The sequence below is a fragment of the Tachysurus fulvidraco genome, chromosome 3 (assembly GCF_022655615.1).
Source record: "Tachysurus fulvidraco isolate hzauxx_2018 chromosome 3, HZAU_PFXX_2.0, whole genome shotgun sequence".
Taxonomy (NCBI): Eukaryota; Metazoa; Chordata; class Actinopteri; order Siluriformes; family Bagridae; genus Tachysurus; species Tachysurus fulvidraco.
In genome coordinates this window covers 25,943,178-25,953,177 of record NC_062520.1, presented here as the reverse complement: position 1 = coordinate 25,953,177, position 10,000 = coordinate 25,943,178, and positions in this window count along the sequence as shown.

Sequence of the window (10,000 nt, the reverse complement as noted above, 5' to 3'; positions counted from 1 at the left end):
GAGCTCTGCAGAGACGCAGACACCGAAGCAGAGGATTAAGGCTAAATATAGGGCCTGTGCTAACCTAGTGGTTAAGGTGTTGGGCTACCAATCAGGATGTTGTGAGTTTGATCCCAGGTCCAACCAAGCTGCCTCTGTTGGGCCCCTGAGCAAGGCCCTTAACCATCAATTGCTCAGCTGTATTTAAAAAATAAATAAATAAATAAATAAAGAGATAATGTAAGTCGCTCTGGATAAGGGCATCTGCCGTAAATGTAATAAAGGATTGTGAGGTATAGACAGGCAGAAAGGACATGGGCTTGTGATGAAAAAAATTTGATGGAGAGAAGAAATCCAGTTAACTGTATGTGAAGAAAGGCGATATACAGACAAGTATTAGGCCTATAGCTTGGACTTTAGTGGAATAAGAAAAAAGACTGTGTCAGCATGTGCAGTCTGAGGAAAGGAAACAGCCTTTGCTGAATATATTCTAGCTGCATGAGCAATGGCACACATGCTAGCCTGAATTTAGCCCGGAAAAAAGAGAGACAGGAGTGACAGCTCTGCAAACTCATCACCGGCGACAAATGGGATTCGGGTCTTATTAATATCATTAGTCACTATTTGCTTGTTCAAAGCAACAACCAGCAAAATGCTTCCTACACTGTGTGGAAAACAGCACACTGGGGTTGTTGATGTGGCGCATGTGTGCCAGGTTTAATGAGCGTGATCCTTACACTGTGAGGTGAATAACAGAAACTTTATTGATTAATTAATTAATTAATTAATTAATTATTTTTTTTGTGAGAAGTGAGTTCTCACCTTTAACACCACCCGTCGTGGCCATGACCGATTATTCCGGAGGAACTAATGCATGCTAATGTGTTCTCGCATATTCACGCCGCTGAGTTATTTCTGATTGGGCCATCTGGGAGAGTAGGTGGGCCAAGCGTGTGCCAGGCTCTAATAACAGATTCCCCTCATGAGTCAAGACGGAAACCCCACTAACCCAGAAGCCCTGGTGCAATGCAGCCCTGAGTCACAGAAGATGAGGAGGAGTGGAGGCTTCCTCTGAAAAGGTCAGCAAACATCAGGCTGTGTTTATTCACATACATTCAGATAGGGACGTATCTGACTTATCACTCTTGAACACATAGAGATGCCAGAATCACATGGCTGAGCATGATGAGCTGTGAACGTGAGGATGTTAGAAATGAAGGCAGAAGACAAGTTGAAGTCTGATGCCACATGCTACAAAGCAGCAGAATGGTTTGGACGCGAGGCACGGCCACAGACGAATAAACTGAGGTCATGAGATGATATACTGAGAATCTCATGTTCACAAACTACTGTATGTTGTAGCTGCGAGAGAGCTACAAATCTTGTGGCCACAAACTGTGTAACTTGACATGTTGTGTGGATGTCACATTTAGCCTCCAGTTAATCCCTCCATGAGTACTGAGAAGGCCTAGGACAATCTATTTAAAAAAAAAAAAATTATGTGACATACGGCTAAGTACAGTGACCCATACTCAGAATTTGTTCTCTGCATTGGACCCATCCAAAGTGCACACACACACAGCAGTGAACACACACACACATCGTGAACACACACCCGGAGCAGTGGGCAGCCATTTATGCTGCGGCTCCCGGGGAGCAGTTGGAGGGGTTCGGTGCCTTGCTCAAGGGCACCTCAGTCATTTCCGGCCCGAGACTCGAACCCACAACCTTAGGGTGAGGAGACAAACTCTCTAACCATTAGACCACGACTTCCAATGAAAAGCAATCAAAGTACTGAAGGTAACACGAAAACACATTTCTTTTTGTGCACCTGACATACAAGTCATTTTATTCCATTAGCACAAATGAAAGCACCAATTAGCCAATGGGACATGTTAACTTTAGCTCATTGAATTGACCATGAAAATTTTACCAAATAAAGACATTTCAGACTGCTCTGCTTGACCTCTCCACCTGGACCAGGTCCGAGCTCGGGTCATCCTCGCTACCTGTCCCCCGGTGATAGCATAGAAGTGTTAATTCTTCAGTAAAATGTATGGAAAATGTTGACTGATTTTGAGAGGCGGCTCTCTTCTGCACTTTCGATCTCACATCCTTATTAATACTGTGCTGTTTCCGTCTATTACGTGTCAAAATACTCGCAAAAAACCCTTCTAGCAAGCTGAAGATCTTGCATACATGATTACAAAGGTGTGAACATACCTGCATACATATAGTAGTAAAAATACCTTGTAGAAATAGAAATGTAAGCAGAGAATAGACGAAAAACCTGAAGCACAAGTTGGTGTCTCACGGCACTGACGAACGCTGCCAGTAATCGCAAAGCGTTTTTTGTTTGTTTGTTTTGAAACTGAAATGTGTCATGGCAGTGCATCGGGTGATGTGGGCTAATACACACTGTGTTGCAAAGCTAGTGTCTTTATGCATCATCTCAAGACTGAAGCGTAATATCCGTACGGATTATCTCTATGCTTAGCTTCGCTTAGCTACAAACAATTCACTTGTGTAAATATAGAGGCAAAAAAAAGGAATTTCCTCCTGTTTTTGGTTGTGTTCAGGTTCAGCATTGAATTTCTTTATGATGTCACAATCTGCAGTGTTGCTTAAAGCCTCATATGACAATCGACGATTTAAGAATCTGTATTTTTTTAAAAATGTTTTTTATATAAATATTTCTAGGGGGGCACGGTGGCTTAGTGGTTAGCACGTTCATCTCACACCTCCAGGGTTGGGGGTTCGATTCCCGCCTCCGCCTTGTGTGTGTGGAGTTTGCATGTTCTCCCCGTGCCTCGGGGGTTTCCTCCGGGTACTCCGGTTTCCTCCCTCGGTCCAAAGACATGCATGGTAGGTTGATTGGCATCTCTGGAAAAATTGTCCGTAGTGTGTGAGTGTGTGTGTGAATGAGAGTGTGTGTGAGTGCCCTGCGATGGGTTGGCACTCCGTCCAGGGTGTATCCTGCCTCGATGCCTGATGACGCCTGAGATAGACACAGGCTCCCCGTGACCCGAGGTAGTTCGGATAAGCGGTTTTCTTACCTAGCCTACTAGGGGCAATATGTTTAAAGAAATGTTAAAAAAAAAAATAATAAAAATTTTTCACACATATGTTACAATTTTCAAAGTAAATTTGAAAGAGATTGAGAAAACAGAGCTGCCCCAAGTGCTTGGATCTAATTTTTATCTTTAACCACTAAAATTCTGTGTAAGATTATCCAACAGACAGCAAAACAAATGTCTCCCACTGAAAGCCAACAGCGTCCTTGACTTTTATAACAGACTTCTCCCCGACGTTTCCGATCAATAAGAACAAATAAGTCGATTTCCATTCCACCGACAAAAAGGGTGCAAATGTCTAAGATTTATTTCAAATAGGCTACAAACAGAAAGAAACTGGTAAGACGGGTCTGTCTCGAGAAGTAGTTTCTATGAAATTTAATGAAAATCGCCTGAAATTGTGTTCATAGTTGGAGAGTTTCTTCTAGGTCAAGTAGTTCAGGTATTTCAGCATAAGGCTGATCCTCTACAGGCTGTACGGCTGTATTTACTGCTACGCTGTGGCTTAAAAGTTCTGATTTCTCAACACAATCTCACGCAGGACGCCTTTCTGAAGTGTTTTTTTTTTTAATTACTTTTTTTTATAGACATGTCGAGTTTTTTTTGCTTTCTCTCACATGAAAGTGAGGGTGTAAACTCACACAATCACACGTTCTGTGAAATCTATTTCAAATACTAGTCTACAAAGATCCCAAAGTGTTAGTACTGTAGTGAGTCCTATACACAACTACAACATTCTTGATCATTTGCTGGTTTCACCAAAAACGTGTTTAGGGATCCGGTGATCTTGTGATTGTCTGACTTCTGTGGCTCACAGTTTAGATTCAAAGTTAGTTTGTGTTTAATTCACTAAATTCACTTGAACGTTCAAGCTGAAATTGTGTTTTATTATGTTTGGCATATTGTTTTTTTTTATTTTATTTTTTATTATTCTTATTCTACAAGCCATTATGTAATGTACACCCGCTGTCCACTTTATTAGGAACACCAGTACGCCTGCTCGTTTCTGTGGTTATTCAATCAGCTAATCATGTGGCAGCAACACAACGCATAAAATCATGCAGATAAGAGCTTTAGGTAATGGTCACATTGTACATCACGATTGGGGAAAACATGATCTCTGACTTTAACCTTGGCATTGATATTGGTGCCAGATGTGCTGGATTGAGTAATTCAGAATCTGCTGGGATTTTCACACACGACGAGAGAGGTCAGAGGACACTAGCCAGATTGGTTTGAGCTACCAGGAAGGATATAGTAATCACTCTTTACAACTGTGGTGAGCAGAAACGCATCTCAGCATGCATAATGCATCAAACTATGAGGTGGATGAGCGACAACAGCAGAAAACCACATCAGGTTCTACCCCTGTCAGTTTAGAACAGGAATCTGAGGCGATCACAGACTCACCAAAGCCAGACAGTTAAACATTAAACATTAACTTTATACAGTTGAATACTGTATATTGAGTTACTATATGGGGGGGCACGGTGGCTTAGTGGTTAGCACGTCTGCCTCACATCTACAGGGTTGGGGGTTCGATTCCCGCCTCTGCCTTGTGTGTGTGGAGTTTGCATGTTCTCCCCGTGCCTCGGGGGTTTCCTCTGGATACTCCGGTTTCCTCCCCCGGTCAAAAGACATGCATGGTAGGTTGATTGGCATCTCTGGAAAATTGTCCGTAGTGTGTGAGTGTGTGAGTGAATGAGAGTGTGTGTGTGCCCTGCGATGGGTTGGCACTCCGTCCAGGGTGTATCCTGCCTCGATGCCCGATGACGCCTGAGATAGGCACAGGCTCCCCTGTGACCCAAGAAGTTCAGATAAGCGGTAGAAAATGAATGAATGAATGAATGAATGTATGAGTTACTACAGTATATACTACCTATATGTTTCAACCAGTCTGCTCATTCTCCTCTGTTCTCTCTCAACAAGGTGTTTCAGTCTGCATACCACACACATACACACACACACACACACACACACACACACACACACACACACACACACACACACACACACACACACACACACACACACACACACACACACACACACAATGTTTATTTTATTGTAGCATTCTGTATAATTCTAGAGAATGTTGTGTATAAAAATCCCGGCAGTTTATGAATTACTCAATCCATCTTATCTGATTACAACAACCATGCCATAGTTAAACTCCGAGATCTCACTGTTTCTTTGTTCTGATGTTTGATGTGATTTGACATTAACTGAAAATTTTGGCCTCTATCTGTGTTTATTTTTTGCATTAAGCAAAGACCACCCTGATCTGACCAGCTCACTGCTGCAATAACGGGATGATCCTCGATATAATCGATAAATGCTGGGTGTTTTTTCTTTGGAACTGTCTTAATGTCATGCATTTTTTTAAGCATTACTAGCACTAGCACTTTCTTTTTTATAAGTCGGAGGTGGTAACCAGTTCCAGCCGGTGTTTTGGCAGCTGGTAGCTGATTGGAATGACTCGTGATTTTTCAAAACTCATTAGTTCAAACATTGGAGCCTGGAAAACACAAATCATTAGACAAATGAATGTGTGAGAAAGGAAGTTGTAACCTCTGCCCTGAACAGCATACAGGAGTAATAAACACAACATTTGTAAAGAAGTGCATTCATCTAAATCATTTCTTGGGAAATGAAAAACAAAAACTTTTGCAATACACAGGGTGCTTTACAAACCGGTTCTTACCTGAACTCTTCTCGCTCTATCAATCAGTTCATCTATGCGTTACCGCATGAAAATAATAAACTAAAGGAACTAAATTGAATATGGCTGAGAGATCCTAGTAAACATGTGCCCAGCTGTGCTATCTCTGCTGACCTCAGTGTAGCGTGCTACTTGGAAAACAACACATCAGTGTGCCAAGCGGCTTCACTCTTTAGTGTGGCATTTTGCCAGAGATTAAACTTGTACTGCTCAGACTTATCACAGTTTAACCGAGCAGTGAGACGCAGTCAGCAGAGACCCACGCCTTATGGGTTAAATAGCAAGATAATATATATTTGGGGCTGTGAGCTTTGTGTGGAAAATGTACTTGTGCTGTAATGTGAATCTCAGCAGAAGTAAACAGAGATACGGGGCCTTATCTGCTAGTGTCAGATATCATCTGGTGTTTTGTGTTACATACTTATCTCCATTTCAGACGTCTTGTGTTGTCAGTCAAAAAAAAAAATGTTGTTTTCATTTATTTTCTTCTGTTTTCTCATATTTCACATAGTTTTCATCTTAATTGATAGGATTAAAACACTAAATGCATTTCAGGCTCCCTGCGTAAAAAAAAAAGGTAGTATAAGGGTATTGACGCTTTCATTATTTGTTGATAACAAGATTATTTACAATTTAGACACTAAAGATTAGACTTTTCCCATAATTCTTTTGAGGTCAGAAAATTCAGAGAAAGCTTAATGAATTCTGACCGGTGATGAGATTCGTTCCTCTTAGGTCCGTTTCAGCAGATTATATCAAACTCATGACGACTAAATCTGAAAGCCGGAATCCATTACTTGTATTTTATCCCTTTTAAACAAGTGCCATTGCTGCACAGATTTATTTATATCATGGCTGATGTACAGTAGAATGTCTCAGGGACTTTTTTGTGTGTGTGCTGTCTGCTGGCAAAACTGCGACACCTGCTGTCCAGACAGGGCAATACCCAGCAGCGTTAACTAAATAAATAACTCGCCTCTGGAACAAAATAATAAAGACATCCTTGACATCATTTACCACATTACTTTCCTTAATTCTGCCGTGTATTCAGTTAATCTTGTGTTAATGTAGGTCACAGATCTGCCCTGAAATCCATTCAGACATTATGTAGAGTATGTAAGCTTTGTTATTTTTATATTGCGCTTAGTCAAAACAAACCTGTCACAGATTCTTTTAAAGAAGAGGTGATTCTTATTGGGGGGAAAAAGCACAACCCTGAGGTGAAGTAGACTTTACATACAGTGAACATGAGTCAAGTCTAACATCTGATCTGATTCTGCTGAAACACTCAAAATGAATCAAAACACTGAGTCAACAGATGAAGCTGCGCAATAGAACACTTTAGAGTCCAAGTCTATACATTTTAGTGTGTGTGTGTGTGTGTGTGTGTGTGTGTGTGTGTGTGTGTGTGTTTGTGTGTGTGTGTGTGTGTGTGTGTGTGTGTGTGTGTGTGTGTGTGTGTGTGTGTGCATGTGTATGTGTGTGTGTGTGTGTGTGTGTGCATGTGTATGTGGGTGTGTGTGTGTGTGTGTGTGTGTGTGTGTGTATGTGTATGTGTGTGTGTAATATAGTGACTGCCTGCTGTCTGGAAACTACTCCCAAGTGCAGGTGTGTTCCCACTGAATAATCTACTCCTTCTACCCCATCCTTTACCCCTTGGGCAACATGCAGCATGTGACACACACCATACACACTGCTGAATCATGACTGAGGTTCAGACATTCAGGTATTGAGACCGAAGCTACTAATAATGAGCACAACAGCCACTACTTAAGTGATCAAGGTACATTATTTCTTTTTACCAGAAGTGAAGACGGCAGTAACGTCTGTTTGATGTCACATTCCATGTACAGTGGTGTTTAAAGCCTCAAGTGAAAAACACCACAATCTTAAATCCCCAGAATGTCTACTTTCATAAGTATTTCTGCTTTTAGCTAGTCTACTAAAGGCAATACTGTATATTCATAGAATAGTTCGAGGAAAAAAAAAAACCCTAGAAAAGTTTGTTGTTTTTTTTCACGCAAATGTTTTCGTCGTCAAAGTAAACAAACCCTTTTCTGTTAGATCTACATCTCAAAATTTGTAGTTGTTATCTTCAACTACTCAAATTCTTTGTTATGTTGTCGAACAGAGTGGGAAACACATCTCGCACTGAAAGCCGACAGTCCTGACTTTTATATTCATACTGATTGGCTGAATGGTTGTCCTGTACCTTGTCCCCCAGGAGTCCCCTGGGATAGACTCCAGGTTCCCTGCGATGCTGTGTAGGTACTGTATAATATGGATGGATTAATGATCTTCATATATCACTTCCATAAAATTGTGTTTGGACCGTGTGCACAAATCAAGCTGCAAGAAAACATGCGTTAAAACGTTTCAAGATGTTTAATTGTAAAAATGAAAGAACTTAAGGGACTTGAAGACTCTTTGTTTTTCGACTCACGAGGGATTGTAAGGGATTGTTTGAATTTCTCATGACGTTTAGAGTTAAAGGGAAGAACTAAGGTGATGTAACATGTGAGCTATCATGTTTTACAGTGTACTCGGCCTGAAGGTAATTAGAAATCATAGCCCTTTAGAATTAAGAAGGATTCTGATACACTATCCATAATATAATGTGTATATATATATATATTAGTGTTATTATGAAGTCATTTCATTCTCAAAACTCTTTGTCGGCCTTTCTATCGTTCTTCGTTAAACAACCGTTCTTTGACAGCGGCACAAAGATTAAACAGACTCCTTTAACCCCGGTTGTATCCTACATCAAAGCGCACATTTATCTTCAACATGTCGGATGACGGAGACGGTAAAGGTCAGATGTTAAGATACACACATCGCCTGAACCGTAGAAGGCGTCAGAGAATTTTTTTCTTTTTTGCTTATCAAGACTTTTGTGAAAAAAAAAGATAAAAGAGCAGAAATAATCGACCGACTGACTTAAATGAGTTGCGTTTCTTTTTGCTCTACGTCTATGATCAGAAGCAAAGGATACATATGAGCATGAGGAAAAAGATTCCCTAATGTTAACTGATTGTGATTTTTTTTCTTGTTTTAGTTTGTCCGCTTTAGGATTTTGGGCATCACCGTGTGTGCTGGGTGAAGTAGCAAATATTACTAATTAGTTCTACATGAATTATACACCACACTGTTGTTTTGTGAGAGAACTCCGAGTCTGGACAGCAGACGGCGGAGCGTCGTTGTTTTTTTCACTCATTATTGTTGGCTACTGTTCGCAGACGGCTTACTCATCGTTCGTGGCTTGGAAAATGATAAAACGCCCCGCCAGAACTTGTGAGAAATTAGTGTGTGGAAAGTTTCCTGATTGCCTACCCACTGTGTCTCTGCAGGTCAGGTCGATTGAAGATTCAGCAAAGGAATCAAACAATTATGATTCTGTTCCACAACATCTGTTCTGTCACGCATGGCTGGAAAGCGAAGCCTTCCGTCCTGGTTTTTAGCTGAACTTCTTCAGCTGGGAAACAAGCGGCTTGGATGCAGGGTCAGAAGAACGTGGAGTCTGTGGAGTGTGTGTGTGTGTGTGTGAGAGAGAGTGTGTGTGAGAGAGAGTGTGCATGAGAGAGAGAAAGTGTGTGTGTGTGTGTGTGTGTGTGAGAGAGAGTGTGTGTGCGTGTGTGTGGGTGTGTGTGTGAGAGAGAGAGAGTGTGTGAGCGTGAGAGAGAGAGTGTATGTGAGAGAGTGTGTGTGTGAGAGAGTGTGAGAGAGTGTGTGTGTGAGAGTGAGAGTGTGTGTAACAGAAATTGTGTTTGAGAGAGTGTGTGTGAGAGAGAGAGTGTGTGTGAGAGAGTGTGTGTGAGAGAGAGAGTGTGTGTGAGAGAGAGAGAGTGTGTGTGAGAGAGAGTGTGTGAAAGAGAGAGAGTGTGAGAGAGAGTGTGTGTGTGAAAGTGAGTGTAACAGAAAGTGTGTGTGAGAGAGTGTGTGTGTGAGAGAGTGTGTGTGTGTGTAACAGAGAGAGTGTGTGTGTGTGTGTGTGTGAGAGAGAGTTTATGTGTGAGAGAGAGTTTATGTGTGAGGTGTGTGTATGTGTGAGGTGAGAGTGTGTATGTGTGTGTGTGTGAGAGAGAGAGATTATGTGTGTGTGAGAGTGTAGGTATGTGTGAGGTGAGAGAGAGAGAGAGTGTGTGTGTGTGTGTGTGAGGTGAGAGTGTGTGTGTGTGTGTGTGTGTGAGAGAGAGAGAGTTAAAAGCAATAAAGCTATGCATAA